Consider the following 13,524-nt stretch of genomic DNA (forward strand, 5'->3'; position numbering starts at 1 on the left):
CCTTTCCTACTACTTGCTGTTGCTGTTGCTGCTGCTGAGCACTTGCCCTTTGCACTGCTGCTGCTACTACCTGCTGTGCACTGCTTCTGCTACTGCTGAAGCCCAGATTCATTACAAAAGCCCACTGTGGACTTAATCAAAGCCCAGGTGAAAAGCTAGAGCCCAATTCTCAATTCACAGTCACTGTTAGCCCAAGGCCCAAAAGACCAAAAGCCCAATTCTCAGTTCACTACACTGAGCCCAAGCCTAAGTTTAAGGGCCAAGCCTAGTGCACTTCAAGACCAACTGAGCCCAAGCTCAGTTCACTTCATTATCAAACAAGCCTATAATCCAAAGGTACCCTAAGCCCAAAGCCCAAAAGGCTTCATAGTTAACCAACAACAAATTAGAGCCCAAAATAGCTAGAGAACTCCAAACACACCCAGTCTCTGTGGATCGACCCGTACTTGCACGAGCTACAACTGACGACCGTGCACTTGCGGTATTACTGTAGGCCCGTTTCATTTCACTTCAATTTTAGACGCTTTCCCGGGTCCACCATATTACACCCAATGGTTGGGTTCATAACTTCTTCAAATCGGTCACTCCATCGAGAGGTTTATTGTTGAAGACCTGGCTAAGCATGATCAACACTATGCTGGATACTCTCTTCCGCGCGAGTGTCCATATGTGCCACAATCGTGGAATTCCGTCAAACAGGGAATTCCGAATCAGCGGAAGATATTCAAGGCACGATCGACCAAGCCTAACAAGTTTCATGAAGGGGACCTGGTTCTCAAAGCAGTTCAGCGCGGTCTTCATTCTACAAGGAACTCCAATTGGGAAAGACCATTCATGGTCGCTAAGTCCGTGGCCGGAGGATACTACAAATTGATCAACACAGATGACAGAACCCTGCCAGTAATTCACGAAAATTGGTTCAAGGCGTTTTTCTGAAATTATTGGACATTTGAGGTATTGGGCGTTCTAAGCATTCATGGCGTTTGGATTTAACATTTAGGATTTTCTTTCATTTGTATTTCAATTCCTCCAAAACGTTTGCAATACTTTCAATTACTATTTGAATTCAAACAATTTATCAAAATTCAGTTCATATTTCGTAAAAGAAAATCTCTATCAAATCTACAAGAAAATCCTTAACCATCAGTCAATCCAAAACCATCTAAATATCAAAAACCAAGTATAAACCTCACATCTCTCAGAAGTTCAGAAGTTCAAGAGATAATCAAAGGAAATCAGCAAGAAAAGGCTTTTGCTCATCAGCATCTTTCAAGATTTGCAAATCCGCCCTCTCCTTGTTCAACTCCTCGGTCATCTTGGAAATCTTGTCCTCCTTCTCCTTCACAACATCATTGGGAAAGGGTATGTTCTTCTCACATGAATCCTTGATAACTTTTATTTGCTTGTGAAGCCATTTCACGTTGAGGCCAAGTCTCTCTGAATTCTCCAAGTTAAACTCTCAATCAAAGAGTATATCTGGAGTCATAGTATTCCTAGGTCTGGCACGCATATCACTCACGACACGCAAGATAACGCCTACTTGCATGGTTAAAGCATAAGCACGCCCAGGATTCCTGTCAACGATCATGTGGCCAAACTTCTTCCATATTATCTTGTACAAGCGTGCATATCCAATGGGAACGTTGAATCCACCGATCAGTTCATGATATGGGAGTGAAGATCAAATGGAGGATCAAAAGAAACTCCTGCAGTTGGATATTCATACACTATTATACGGTTCTCAGTCACTGGAACGGCTTCCACAACCAAAGCAATAATTCCTTCGGTATTCTCCGTTGCTGTCTCGGTTTCTCCTATCACTGAAGCAAGAACCATCTAGGTTTCCATAACATCAGTAGCGACCTTCTCATGGCCTTGAAGTGCAGGGATGGTTGTCTCTTCATCAATAACTCTGTAATGGTTAGAGTTATCATCGTTGGCTCCAGTATCCTCAACTTCGGTATTTAGCACCTAATACAAAGATTACATGAGGTTAGAGTCACGAATCCAAAGGAGATTATGAAATACAGTATACCATCAAGGCAACATCATCAAGGTTCATCATAATACATTCAAGGAACGAGCAAATAACATAAAAGTCATGAAAACACGTTTTACGATGAGTCTGTCTGAAGAAACTGAACTCTGCTCTGTACTAAGAGACGATCTGGGAGAAATCTACAATGAATTTGAGGATGGGTCATATACCATTCTCTTTGTATAGATGTCCTATACGACATGTCAAAATTTCATGACAATCCGATGAACGAGCAAGTAGATGTGGCCAACATATCAAGTGATGCGCAATCTGAAAAAGTCCTGGAAGTCTCCTGGAAGTTTACTATTTCTCCTTTTTCAGGCCCTGAACGTGCTCAAAACTTTAAAAAGCTTCTTCGATAAATCTTGGAAATTTTCCGGGCTTGAATTTGCACATGCATATCATCAAAATCCGATTCCGGACGAAGATTCTACGACATTTCTACTAAAAATCTGGGTTCCGAATTTTCTGACGACGAAATTTGACTGAGTTTTCATATACGCACATGGATTCACATTCATTCATTCAAAAATCAGCACTTATATACTTCTATGAAGAAGGTACAAAGTATATGCTTACTTGAGGGGTATCCAAAGCATTCAAGGAGTTGGGATTGTCCATGTCAACGATGGGAGGATCATTACTTCCATTCAGCTCCAAATCCTTAGCACCGCCTGTGTCTCTATTCTCAAGAGACGGTCGAGTGGAAGCACTTTCCATCTCCATGATGACATCCTCCTGGACATATTCTCAAACAATTAGTGTTTCATCAATAAAGCATCATAATCGAACATGTGAAGAGATACTTACAACTTCTCCTTCATCGCTCAAGTCAGGAATTGCTTGCTCAAAGGCGGAGAACCGAAGACCATCAATACTTGATGAAGCGAAATTCTGCAAGGGAATAACAATATCAGTTTCAAGATCCTAATAATATGGGCGAGAAAGAGTCACAACGAGGAAAATATTGGAAACTCACCAAAGCACCAACTGGGGACTTTACGGTATTAGGTAACAACTTATAACCTTTATGCCTGCCTTCTCCTCCATGAATAACCGCCTCAGTCTCTGAGAAATCTACACCGATTCGAGGTCGTATATTACGACCGTCTTGTGGTGAAATCCAGTAATATAATCAGAATACAATCTTATAATTTCGTGAAGATTATATGAAGAAACATACCTGAGTGCATCCTGGAGACGACTTTCGTTTATCACCAGAAAGATACTTCAATCTTGGTCGACTGAAATCATCTCAGCCGAAGGAAGATCCTTGAATGGAGGTCTGGGAAATCTTACAAAGCCACGCAAACGCCCAAGTTGCTGATCCCAGAATTCTACATAACCTGGGGTTACATAGGCGAATCTATTAGAACCAGGAAACCAGTAGCTACTCTCTTCCACGTGAGTATGATCCAAATGAGTCCTGAGTTGCTCAACTGATGGCTTCCTTCTCCATATGGTTGGAACACACTGATCCATACCCATTTGTCGAGCTGCTCTATCAATATTGTACTCCTCCACTGAAATCTCTCCAAACGTGGCTGATAGCAAATGACCAGGGGTGCAACTCAACATAAAAGATCTTTCGCCATCACTCAGATGTGCACCAGACGTCAAACTCGTGCTTTTTCCAGTATTGAAAGTCATCGGCTGAGAAACATAATCAGGGACTGACGCCCACGGGCAAAAATTGAACTCAGATTCTTCATCTAAGACATCAATGAAGCGTATTTTAGAACGAGGCTGCTTTGTGGACCAACGCATGATCCTAGCATTATCTTTCTCAGGGAAAGTATGACGCGCATCAGTATTCGGTCCTTGCAGAACATTACGTGGAATAGGTGCATAATTCTTAAAGTGCTCCCACATCAAAGCTTGAAGAAACATCGTGTTGGCATAACACTCAATCTTCATAGAGCCGTTCGACATTGGAGTCTATAATCAAGGAGTCCAGGTTGTAATACAAGGAGCATAAGAATAAACTACCTATAGGAAGTTGCTCACCTTGAGCCATCTTAATAGCAAAGGGAATCACAAAAGGCTTCAAAAAGTTTCCACTGTCTTCAAAAACGTCTATGGACAACCATAAACATAAGAAAGCAGCAATGGGTAACATACCGTCGATGGGTTTATCAGAAACCTCGTCTTTAGGCCACCAATGTGTCAAAAAGGAAGCATAGCATCCTTTACTACCAGCCTTATTCGCTTTCTCCATTGCAGCTATCAAGACATGAGAAACGGCGGTCTCCTCATTTGAAAGATCCCCAAGAAGATTTCCCGTGATTGGGAGATGCATCATAGCTACCACGTCTTCCAAGGTAATGGTAAACTCTCCCCATCTACATATGAAAGTGTGAGTGGGAATGCACCAGCGAGCAAACAGAGCCACAATACCACTTGCGTCATGATAAATGAACAACTCTCTCGAAGCTTGAATAGCTCTCGTCACCTGCGGCTGGTCGAGCATAGTCCTCACATAAGGAAAACCCAACATATGCCTCGCCTAGCCGGCAAATTTCTCCAAAGGTCGTCGAGAAAGATGAAACTCTATGATTGATGAGGTGAAGATCCCTCGTTCAAGACAAAATCGAATCACTGTCTTAGGAGTTACCAATTTCTTCTGAGTAACAGTTATGGGATTTATCAAAAGACGATACACTGAGGATTTCAAATGTTGCTCAGCTCCTGGAATATCTTTTTCAAAGAATGCATCATCTATGTTCGGGACATTCTTAATCCCAGGGGTTTCTTCTTCGTCTCCCCCAACAGAAGTTTCATCCATGCATGTCTCATCTTTATAGATATCATCATCAACACACATCTCTTCCCTCGAGGCGTCGTCAGCTTGGGAATTGGTCATCTTTGCTGAGTAGCTGAAAAGGTTCACACTACATTCTACTTCAGTATGCCGTCCAGATATAAATCATGGAAATACAAGCAAAATGGTAACTCTTAACTCTTAACTTTTATACTTCCACTAACAATAGTGATAGTAATGCTAGAGTTAACACCTCAAAATCGTCCGTCTCTTCGAAAACTGCAAAAACGAACGAAACTTTATTTAATTTCCGAAACTGATTTTTCATGAAATCACGGACACAATTTTCATAATGTGAACATTCACACAACTGACCTATGAAGTTTATAACAATAAAATATTTCATCATAAATGTATTGTCTATCTTCGAAGGTTCCTCAAAACCCACGTTTTGATTTTTCGAAACAACAATCAATACCACATTGCTCACATAAATTCTCAAGGATTTTATCTAATGAGAGAAAATGCATGAAAATACAATATATCATAATATTTTGCACAATATATGTCACGGCTGCATATATAAAAAAAAAACTATTTTTCCTTCGTATCGTCGTTATTTGTCTTTAAAACGAAGGCTTATTTCAAAATACTGTGAAAGCTCACATCTCATACATATGATAAAGTTTTGTATTTACATGAAAGATCATAAGCAAAATTTTATCACTGGACACAAGTTCATCATATGAATTTTCCTTCGCGTCGTCGTAATTTGTCTTTAAAACGAAGGATTATTTCGATTTCATGAAAATTTACTCCTTTTATGATAAAACCGTGGTACACATGAAATCTCATACACTAAGTTTTATCACTGGACCTAAGTTCATATATTAAAAAAAATCTCTCCTAAATCAGGGATTATAGTTAGTTTTCAAAACTAACGATCGAACGAACATACGTTTTCAAAAACGAGGGTTTTTCATAAAACTCACACCAATATATACACACATGTATATGGTTTCATCATGAACATGAACAACTCATGAAGTTCACAACATCAGCAAACATCAAAAAAAAAAAAACGCACGCACCTGGTCGGACGGAAGTTGGTCGGTGGCAACGGCGATGGCGACGACGATCAGGTGGCGGCGCAACTTCAAGCTTCTCCTGCTGGGGTGAAGGGGGAGAGGTGACGGAGAGCTGGACGTGGAAAAATTAAAAAAAAAAGGATTAATTCCTTTTATACAATTTTTTTTATTTCCAAAACCTAATTTTCCAAGGATTTTCTTATTGGGCCCGACCGCGAATCCTAACCAAACCACGGACTCGTCGTCCAAACCAGCGGTTCAACACCAATTTATGCTCATCAAACGACGCTCCAATCATGACATTGAAGCATTCATCAAGTCGTGGTTTGCTCATGTTTCTAAATCCGATAACGTCTCAACTTACGACTAAGTTCAATTACTGGTATTATTATTTATGGCCGAAAAATCACCATTTAATGCTGACTGAGGAACACAGCTTTCCTCAGTAAGCAGGGGACTTAATGTAGATGGTGGATTTTCGACAAGGGATAAAATCATAAACTCATAATTATATGAAGCTCTGATCCAGCAATCAGACGTAAGTATTGAGACACGGGTCTCTCATCGAATTCTCAACGGAGAGTATTTTCTCTCAGAGTACATGTAGATATGTAGTCTCACGACTGGACAAAGACATATCTCATGAATACTGAACACTTTCAGTAATTATTTATATATAGTATCACGAGATGGACGGCTCATAGACAGCTTGCTCTGCTAGTATAGAGCGATAACGTCTTCAGGAACAAACAACGAGTTTACCCTGACTATATAAAGGATATGACTTACCGACAAGCTCATATCGGGATAATTAATGCTCCTAGAAATCTTGCTCTCCTAGTATAGAGCCACAAAGTTAATTATTCCTAATTAAGATTAATTCTGCCATGACATTCACTACTGAATTCCCAGAATAATCTATTATTGCTCCTATTCCATGGTCGAATCCACGACTGGCCCCATGGAATGGAAATAACAATTGCTCCTATTCCATGGTCGAATCCACGACTGGTCCCATGAAATAGCAATAAACAATCGTTCTGATTCTATGATCGAATCCACGGCTTGATCTCATAGAATAACAATAACTATATTATCTCATTAATCCGATTTCATGATCAAATCCATAACTGGTCTCATAAATGGTAATAGATAAATCTTAATTACTCCGATTCTATAGTCGAATCTACGATCCCATGGAATGGTAATCCTCACTTTATTATTCTGAATTCGTAGTCGAATCCTCAGCTGATCTTATGAATTAATAATAAACATCTTATTACTCAGTTTTGTGAATTATTCTCCACCGAATTCCACAATTAATAATAAATAATCAACAACCGGGCGTCTGAGCTACCTCTAAGTAAGCCTAGATTCAAATGGTGAAGGTGTATTCAACAACGATACACTAACAGTCACCGCACGAATGAGTATTTCAAAATACAACGAAACGATGAACCTATGCAAAATAGGGAAGAAAATAATAAATAATTAAAAATATTGACCAGGATGCTGGGAGCACGGACACACGACCGACCGACCGTGTCGTGGTCAATCCCACGCCAATTTTATATTTTTAATGCATTTTTATTATTTTCCACGATTTGATAAAAATTCTCTCATTTTATCAAATCTCCTTCGTCTCGAGGAAACTCCTCGGTTTCATGGTATTTTCATAAATTCGTAAAAAAATAACATAAAATTAAGGAAAGAAGTGTGGGGCGTGACCGTTGGCCAACCGACCATGCCTTGGTCCCAGCCAGCCCCACACCTCACGGTTCCTCATTATTTTATTATTATTATTATTTCTCTAATTTCATGAAAAAACTCCTTGATTTCATGGTATTTTACACAAAACATCAAATAATAAATAAAATTATGAAAACTTGTGGGACCGGGCCACTATCCGGCCTGCCATGCCCTAGCCGGTCCCACACGCCCCTTGTTTTATTATTTTTATTTTATTTTTCCTTGAATTAATCAAATTCCTTGATTTCATGGTATTTCTCTCAAATTAGGAAAAATTCCCTCAAATCATGAAAAATACTTAAAAAATATAAAAAAATTATGAAAACTCGTGGGACCGGGCCCCTAGCTGGCCGGCCACGACCCCACGGTCCCACATGCCCGTGTTTTTATTATTTTAATATTTTTTGCTTCCTTGAACTCATGAAAACTCCTTCAATTCATGGAAACTCCCTAAATTCATCAAATTTCTTAAAATTCATGAATTCTTCATAAAATCATCAAAGATATTATAAAATTAAGGAAAATGGCACCATGGGGCCGTGGTCACGACCGGCCGACCATGCCTTGGCCTCGGCGGGCACACGCCTCCTTATTCCTTATTCCTTATTTTATAATTATTTTCCATCATCTCATGGTGTTTTTCCTTAGTTTCGTCGAAACCCTAATTTTGGCATATTTTCTCGAATGGATGCTCAATTGCACGCCAGAAAATATCAAAATTCTCACGACTGAGACGCGGACGCCTTGGGGACACGAGCATGCTATCTTGACCGACCAAGATTGGCCCTTTGTCTTACAGAAGCCGGTCCCATCAAGTTTCATAGTTTTGACCTAATTTGCACAATTGCACGTATTAGGTCCAAGACTCTTCCAAACACTTTGGATTTTCATGAAGTGATCATCAGGCTGTCACGTGACTACCCAGGGACGGTTTCATGACCCCATGGTCAGTCCCTCACTCCGTCATAATTAATTAGGTTTTCTCACCTAAGGCTCAGACGAGCATTTTCGAATAAATGATTAAACCAGCATTTAATCATTCTTTCACCAACAAATCGTCAACTCTTCAGGAGTTCTTTGTATTTGCTCACGTGAGCATATGGACACTACATGGTTGATCCACGGTCCCATGTAGTCGCTCCCTCTTTTGTCCCATGGTTAAACTTCTGACGAACCATGAATTGATCATCAATTGATCAAATTAGGGTTCTGAATCCAAGGATCAGCATTCCATATTCCAACCTTAATATTTTTACGACGAGCTCATGGTCATTAATTTTATTAATTATGCTCGGTTCAACGAACAATATTCTAATTAATATTTTTGGTACGCCGCCAATAATCCATCAGATGAGCAACACATGCTCAAACGATCAAATATTCAACAATTCATCACATGAGAAACACTTGCTCAGATGATAAATATTTGCTTAAACCAAGGAATATTGGTTCAACAATCAATATTTAACGATCCATCGAATGAGCAATACTCGCTCACTTCATCGTAAGAACTAGACCTCTGTCTCATGACATGTTCAATTCATGAGTTTAAGAACATCATATTCAACTCAACAACTACATGGACTCATCGTCCCATCAAACCACGAAGTCATCAATTGACTAACATACCACGAGACGCCAATCGTGTCACTTTGGGGGGATATCACTTAGGGTTTTGGTCTGGCGGTCTACGACACGTGTGTTCATACACACGTTGGAATGTTAGCAAGTCGTGCAATCAGTTGAAGGAGTTCACAAAGTAGTGGATGGAAAATCGACCAAGTCATTACACGATGAACAACTGGTCTCAAACACGATTTCCATTTCCCCGCTCTTTCATCCCATCAACTGTCACACTTCACAGAATCATGGTGTCTAAAATTCCAGCAATATAAATAAGTCTCTGAATCATGATTGAATCATCAGCATCCACAGTATCATCAATATCACGTCTCATCGACAACACGAGATCATCAACTCATCAATTGAGAAACTACTCTCAATTGAGCAATTTCAATCATTCAGAGCTTATCATATTCAGAATTCATACACCCAAAATCTTTGACTACCATGGATTCCACACATTTCCTAGCTTCCCTCCTACAGATCAACCTATCCTCTCTTGTGACTGACTTTACTCTGGAACGGTCATTTTCTTGATTTAGGCCGGAGTACTACAGATTGATCTCTCGAATCTAAACCCCCCCCCTTTGCAGCGGTGCATCTGTGTGAGGTTTAACATTTCCCTCGGTTCGAGGAGTCTCCTCCGTACGGTCGTCTCCTCAATTCCTCAAAAACCAGCAAATTATTTTTCCCCATCTACAATCCTGCAAAGGATAAAGCCACTGATAAGTGATGAATACTTCTTCACTTTACTAATTCAATTCACCTAGAATGGAGCATGTGGTAACAATTCCAGTATTATGTGAATTAAATATACAAATTCATCCAGGATGGATCATATAGCAACAATCCCATAAACCCTGTGAATTTATAGCATTATTAATTAATGCATGATTAGCCTTGTATTTCCTGTGCTGTTCCCGATGAATTCTCATTATTGGTGCGACATGACGACTGAGTGTTGCTCTCAGCAGAGTAACACGAATCTCCAAGTGTCAATAATGAGGCATGCACGAAATACCCGTACATGCTACAAATCTCGGTGTGTTATACTATCCCGATTGAGTATACATCTCTCGGTGTGTTATACTAGGCCGATCGAGCATCTGGACTATCCATGTCAGTCTCAGAAATAATCACGACCACGCAAGTTGGCCGCATGATTTAACCAGCCTAGACGATCCTCAGCAGGAGCAGGCTACCACCTTAATGACCACCAGCGGGCCCGTTTATGCCCTGGTCGGTCGAATACATACCACGCCTTCCAAACGGCCACCGAACACCAGCCTACAGCTTGGGCTGGTGTGGAGCATCTTGGAAAAGCTTTTGCGCAGCAAGACCGCCAAACACAGTCTCAAAACCAGCCACGACCGTCCAACTTCACCAGCATGATTGGACGGCGTGGATCATCCCATGACCGGTCGGACAAGCTTGTCCTGCACACCGGCGGGTCCCCCTTTCTACCTGCATAGCCGACCATCTCACGACTTAGTCGGGGAGGAGAAAACGCTCGCCCAAAGTTCAGTCGGCGTGATGCTTTAAAGGTCGCAGGAAATTCCACTAAGGGTCTTAAATCGATCACGACCATCCAACTTCACCGGCATGTTTGGATAGATTAGATTAGACCCATAGCAATCAGATAGGTATTGGCATGTTCACCACCGGCCCAATGTGGGCCCACATGGTCGTCCACCCCAGACAAGGAGCATAGCTTACAAATTCGTCCAGCCAAAGTAGCGTGCACATGAAACCCTAATTAGGGTTTGCGGCATATCACATGTGTCGCAAATCAGTCACGGCCATCCATCTTCGCAGGCATAGATGGGGGGTGTAAATGTAGATTCAAAGGGTCCCAAGCATGTCAATACAATCACCGTGGGCATGTATATGTGCATGACCAATCGGACAAGGCCGACCATGGCTAGACGCCTCGATTCGTGCACCCAAACTAGGCATGGTCGCGTGGTTTCCAATTGCAAACCGATCTCGACCACTCAACTTTGCCGGACAAATTGAGTGGCTTAGATCACATCTCCATGGGACAGTGAGGTATATAAGTGTACACCGGAAAGCCGTCTACACGCATGCCCGGTCAGTATTGCCAAAAACATCTCCCAGGCATGGATTCTACCAATCTGAAAGTAGGTGCTTGTGCACCTCCTAAACCCTAATCCGACGGTCGCAGATGTGGGTCGCAAGTCATCTCGTCCGTCCAACTTCGCTAGCTTAGACGGAAATCCTAAGACAGGAGTTAGGCGACCAATGAAACATCACCATGATCACCGTCCGCCACTCTTCCACATAGAGTGATCGGTCAAAGCGTAGCTTGCCCATGCAACCTCCAAACGATCACTCGAAGATGGCTGGACATGATGCTATTTTAAGACGCTTAATCCGCGACTTACTCCGTTAAGCTTAAAACAGCGATGCTTTGTACATGCTGAATATATTCGATGCACTACATGCATAGAATACACACGATATTTCGTAAATATCGACTTCCTAAATAACTTAGTTATTTAATCTAGCATCACATGCTACTTTCTGTGGGTCCCATGATCCACATATTCGAGACATCAAGCATGTCACAAATTGTGGGATACATACTGGGATATTGGTCTGGCGGTTTACAGCGTACAATGCGCCATCACAAGAACGTGTCTGGAAGACATGGACGGTTAGTGATGATGGGAGAAGTGGGCAAGACTGGTCGTGTGGCATTAACGCACGACTCCACTACTCCATCACTCCACTTCCTCCACTTCTCACAAGATACGAGGGTTAGGCTCAATGACTTGTATAAATAGGTTCTCTTCTCTATTTCCAAGATAGAACAGACGAAACAGAAATCAAGTGTGGATACAACGTATTCCAACACCAGAACTGATAGCTTACATTCTGAAAGCCAGTTCATCTTTCTGATACAAGTCATACATAGCCAACACCTTCACAATCTCAACACCTTCTTCGCTTCCCTCCCTAAGATCAACCCATCTCCTTCACTTTGTGACTGAAGTAAGTCTGGAATGACCATTTCTTGGTTTAGGCCAGAATTGTACCGATTGATTTCTCGAATCAAAAGAACTCCCGTGCAGTGCATTTGTTTAGGGTTTAGATTCATTTCTCATCCACACACCCCAATTTACCAAAAACGGCAGAAATAGTTTTCACCCATAAACAATTGGCGACCACAGTGGGAGATTATCTCTCGGTTGTGAAGTCAATTCCTTCAAAATCTGATTCAATTTTTCCAATTTCGAAAAGGATAGATCTTAGGTCCAATTCAATCATCAATCCATTTTAAGATGGTAGAACTTAGGTCTGGATCAGCAATCAATTCTGAGGGAGCTAGTATGGATAACACTCTCGGTATCGATGTACCTGTCAGTGGAGCTACTGTGATCAATACATCTCGTGGAGTCGTCTCTTCTACCACCAACGTCAGCGGAGAAGGAGATATTCCAGCAAGTGTAACGCCTCCTATCACCAGAGCCAGAGCAGCCACGAATCCCGACATCTCCTCAAGTACGATGCCTCCGGCGGTCACCAGAGAAACAACTTCCACTCCTTCATCAGGACGAGGATATGGAGGAGCAAGAGGAGGACCATCTCCCATTACCATCGCAGATTTGATGGAGAGGCAGTAAGTTCTTGCTAAGACTCAAACGGATATGGCAGCAACTCAGAAACAGGTACTCACTTTCCTCAAAACTTTAACTGAACGATTGTCACAAGATCCACGGCAACGCTGGAGCCAACAAGGGATGCCTTCGATATACCCGGAACAAGCGTTTCACTCGGGCCTACATGAATGAAGAAACTCGTGTTGCTCCTGAATGCCCAAGGGAAAGGGACCAGCCATCCAACTTCATCACGCGTGAAGACCTGGAACGACTCCTCCAAAACCGAGGCAAAGGAAATCTGATGGACGTGCACCAGCATCAGCCGCCATACCCTCAATATGTGCAGCGAATTCCTCTTCCAAAGAGGATACATCTCTCCTCAGTTCTACCTCTACGATGGTACTGGTAACACTCGTGAACACATCTCTCGATTTTTGTAATCCTTGGGGGAGCATGAATACAATCATGTTCTCCGCCTGAAAAAGTTCTCGAAGTCACTTACGGGAAGGGCGTACACCTGGTACAACAACATACCACCTAACAACATATCCAATTGGGGCGAGATGGTCAGTGCTTTTTACAGAAAGTATTTCTTCGTATCCGAGCAGATCACCTTTTCAGATCTAGGGAGAGTCTCTCAGC

The sequence above is a fragment of the Papaver somniferum genome, chromosome 3 (assembly GCF_003573695.1).
Source record: "Papaver somniferum cultivar HN1 chromosome 3, ASM357369v1, whole genome shotgun sequence".
Lineage (NCBI taxonomy): Eukaryota > Viridiplantae > Streptophyta > Magnoliopsida > Ranunculales > Papaveraceae > Papaver > Papaver somniferum.